Below are 4,717 nucleotides of genomic sequence, written 5' to 3'. Positions count from 1 at the left end.
ATGCACTACCAAATTTGGCAGTATACACTAAATATTTTTGGCTAGTAGAAGCAGGCAGACTGACCTGCACTTATAAAGTAAAGCACGGTCACTGTACAGCTGATAGGGGATGCATATGTGGCTGGAGATCCCTGGCTGTAGACATGCTTGATTGCCGCCTGCACACCTTGGCTCGCCTGACTATGTTTATTCCTTCTACTCTTGTACTGTGCATTGGTCCTACCCCGTCAGCAGTCACCAGGCCCTGTGTGTACTGGGGCTTTTACATGGGCGCCACTTCCTAATAATAAGGGGTCAGTAAAACTCATTTGAAGAGGTTCTCTGGCAATGCTGTCATCGGAGTTCTCATTCCAGGTGTCAGTGTGGGCTGTCAAAGAACTCTCCTTGTCAAGTCACACACTCCACAGAATTAGGATCTTGGCACTGTTGTTATCAGGCTCTAGCTATCAGTCCAAACTATCAGAAAGCTCTCCTCTTCACTTAACTCACTTCACAGGGTAACTGCATCAACCGTGTAACCAGAGCAGGTTGCAAATATAAACAATAGGAAATAAAACCGAACTGAAAAATAAACACTGAACATCCTAGATTCCTTTACAAATTGCCCCCTTTTCACGATCAGATCATGTGTTCCATCAGCTTCTCCGGGGAGGAGTGTGTTCTCTTCACTTTTGTGGATATACCATTTCTTCAAACACGCGCTCAGTTTAATTTGAATCGACATTTCAGTGACAATTGAATTAAAGAAGTTTGTGTTGACCACTTCCCAATCTATCTTGTTTGACATACCATACAATTTATGTTTAGTTAATGTTATGTATTTTGTTTTTATTCTCTTTGCTTTATCACGAATGAAATTAAATATGTTTTTTATGAATCATACATAGAAAATTTGTATTTTACATTGTTTATTGCCCTAAACTACTTTTTTCCTGACGGTCCAAATTCTATTTATAGAAAACATTTTGCAGTACTGGGACAATATTGTTAAAAATATTGATGTTCTTTGCTAAGCTGTCTAAACTCCCTCTAAAACATTTTGTGGAAGATCATTTAATTAAATCAATATAATTTAATATTGATTTAAATATGACTTATACCATATCTATTCATAGATTTAGTCCCTTTTGTATATGTCTGGATAAATCTGTAAAAATTAGATGAAGCTGAATCCAAAAAAATAGTCTGGTGACCAATTTTTTGACCAGGTCTACCATTACAAGTACCCTTGGACTCCAATAATATACATGGTTGTACTACTGGTAGTTATCAACAAAAGTGCACTCTTTGTGAAGGTGACAAAATTACAGGAAATGCGTTGGTACAGCTTTGCATTGCACAAACATTTGGCTGTTACTTGAATAACCCTATCTGATTTTCAACAATTTATAAAAGGATAACAATTTACTAACCCCTAACAAAGATCTCCTGAGCAAGAGAGACATCTGACCTATGTTCTAGAGAGGTAATTTTAGGGATGCAGGAAAAGTTCATTTTGGGTAAAAATTAGTAATTTACCAAGGTGAAATATGTCTTTATTATCCTAAAGGATAATTCACTTAGCTTAGTGAAGGTGATGAAATTCACTTTGCAGAGAACACCTAATTACATGCAAGGAAATCTAAAAAAAATCCATGCACATGATTAGACGTCTAAGGCCAGCAAAGCTCCACATCATTTATTAAGCCAAGAAAACTATTTCTTGCAGAAAGATAATTAACTTTGCCGTGTAAATGACATACCATTGTAAATTATTCCCACTGTATATTTGTATTTAATGACTTTTATCTGTTATGTTACAGATCAACACTCTGCTGTGTTAACACTCATACCCAAGGTAAGCATTGCAAAATCTACAGTTGTGGCTGTAAAATATTATACTGTGGTTTCCTTTATTGTGATATCAGTAGTTATCTCTCCCTTTCCAACAATAATAATATAGCAGCTTGATTAATATATATTATGATTATTAAAATTAACATAAAGAGGATATGAATGTTTTACAGTTTTAAAAAATCTATATATAAAAAAATCGTATGTATGTATGAATGTGTGTATGTATGTGTGTATGTATGTGTGTATGTTCAACCATCACTCGAAAACGCAGAGAGACATTTCAACCAAACTTGCCATACATATGGCTGGGACTCATATGAGGGCACCAGTCATCTTTGTACAGCGCTGTGCTATATGTCAGAGCTTCATTTGTATGTATGTATGTATGTATGTATGTGTGTGTGTGTATCTGATCACTAGGTTACACATTGAGACATTTCAACCAAACTTGCTAGACATATGACCCAGACTCATGTAAGTGCACCGCTGATCTTTGAACAGCGCTGTGCTATATGTCAGAGCTATATTTGGTGATCACTAGGAAATGCATGGAGACATTTCAACCAAAATTGCTATGTTCCACCATCACTTGAAAATGCACAGAAACATTTAAACCAAACTTGCTAGACATATTACACCGCTGATCTTTGTACAGCGCTGTGGTATATGTCAGAAGTATATAAAAGTATAATAATAATGTATGATTGTGGGGGGACATTAGAGTGTCAGTGACAGTGCTTTTGCTTATATTTTTACATACATTTTTTGGACTCTTTTACAAATTTCTGGCCTGTATTAATGTCTTCGAGAAAATGTAAGGCAATTGGCCGAGTGCAATTAAAGGCAAAAAAATGAAACAACACCGTGGACAAGAAAATCACTATAGCTTTATTTGATTCCTTTTCCTGTATAATATAGGATTGCAATAAATAAATACCCAAGCAAATACCCGGGTTATCAGCTAGTTATTGATATAAAGGAAAATGGGTAAGATTGAAAAATCTTGAATCAAACATTTTGTTTTTTCTGTTTAACTGGAGCTATACTATATATTATTTCTTGTCAATTAAATACAGGTTGACAATCGAAAAAGCGGCCATCGATAATTCGGTTCTTTCAGTTTTCCGGCATGAATTTCGTATTGCATTTTCAATACAGGGACTGTAGTACACAGTTTAGCCACTAATGTTTTGATGGGGCTGTTCTGCAGAAACAGCTGTTAGGTCTTGCTTGCTACACTAAATACACTTTAAGACATCCCTGCTGCCTGCTCCCTGGAACTGTGCCAGATGTCCGCGGGCGCTGCGAGAGGAAGGCTGGCCTGTGTGTGGAGGTTGCCGGATTTTTTATTGTAAACCTGTATTTATTTTTTCTGAAATTAGGAGAATGAAGCTAAATCTGAATTTTAATGTAGATTACTGTTTTTCATCTAGTATGTGTTATCCCTATAAGCCCCTCTCCCACCTCGCTGGAACCTCATGCTTAGTAATGACAATGCTGAAAACCCCTGCAATATCAGAATAGGCCAGTGGTAGTTTAGGAATGGTATTCTTTTTAGGGGAACCTCTGTTAAAACACCCCAAAATGCCATAGTTAGTGCAGGTTGGTATGAACATGGCAGAAGGACGTTTGATGACACTTGATGGTTACCTGCTCTGGTGACAACTGTGTATAATAATGCTAATAATATTAATGCTTTCATTCACATTGGAGAGATTTGTGGAAGGTAAAGTGCAATCTCCCAAATGAGACAAAAAAAAAAAAAAAAAAAGAGAGAGGCATTGAGGCAGAGACAGATGAATTTGCTGCTTCTCCTTTCATTGTGTGAGATCTGCAAGTATTACTGAAATGCAACGAAGACCTATCTAAAAACTGGATTAATAAAATAACAATCCTATGGTATGTAAAACAACACCATATGTGTTGTAATTCTGTATGTTTTTCTGTTTGCAAAACTGTCATTATAACATATATAACACTGAATTGTGAAATACATGTCATTAGACATTTACTTTTGATTGCACATCTTGCAGTGTTTTTGTACTTTGCTACAATGTTACATTTGTCAGGTATTTATTATCATGTGGAAACACAAATTGCACATGCATCTCCTGGGATTACTAAATTTTAACCCATTATAATTTTGGGCAAACTGAATATTCACTCACTGGTAGGGTGGAATTTATGGCCAGCTCAGTTAAATTTATGTGAATCTAAAGTTGTTTTAGTAAAATAATTAGAATTAAATAAATTGCATACTTTTTGTATACCCCTTTTAAAGCCAAGACAGCCACTCATATAATCCCACTGCTTGATATTTTTAATGTTTGTCATAATATCTGATGTTTATTAATTTGTTGACATTCTCAGTTAATTTTTTTTCTTTGTGTTAGGATGATCTCAAAACCATCTTGCCTCCTGATATTTGGTATCCTCCTCTGTGTTCTCCATCTGTCTGCTTGCCAAAACTGGAATGCATTTAGAAGAAAACATGTTGCTCAAAGAGTTAATTGTAACAGCGCCATGAATCGAAGTCCATTCCGCCCACTAGTCTCATGTAAGCAACTGAACACCTTCATTCATGCTTCTGCATCAACAGTGAAAAATATTTGCCAGGGTGTCATTCAATCTACTAATACTACAAGCAGGGTATCTTTCCGGTACACCAACTGCATCTTCACTTCCCGCCGTCGACGTCAATGTCGCTACCGTGCTGCAACGGGCAACAATGTTATCTGTGTAACATGTGAGCGTGGGGCCCCTGTGCACTTTGTCAGAGTAGGGAGATGCTAATGGAGTTTTCTGTATAAACATGATATATGCAAAATGAAACATTTAGTGTCTTCTGTATATCTAGCGGAATTTAGTTACACTCCCCATA

The 4,717-nt window shown here is 36.4% G+C and overlaps 1 long non-coding RNA gene across 1 annotated transcript; it reads left to right on the top strand.

Moving 5' to 3' along the window:
- The first annotated feature begins 1,416 nt into the window (after positions 1 to 1,416).
- LOC140343345 (uncharacterized) lies at positions 1,417 to 4,506 on the top strand. The gene is made up of 3 exons (XR_011923300.1): positions 1,417 to 1,465; positions 1,803 to 1,837; positions 4,230 to 4,506. It is a non-coding gene; the product is annotated as an uncharacterized lncRNA (long non-coding RNA).
- Positions 4,507 to 4,717: the final 211 nt, after the last annotated feature.

Source organism: Pyxicephalus adspersus, chromosome Z (assembly GCF_032062135.1).
Source record: "Pyxicephalus adspersus chromosome Z, UCB_Pads_2.0, whole genome shotgun sequence".
Classification (NCBI taxonomy): Eukaryota; Metazoa; Chordata; class Amphibia; order Anura; family Pyxicephalidae; genus Pyxicephalus; species Pyxicephalus adspersus.
This window is presented reverse-complemented; position numbering and strand designations above follow the sequence as displayed.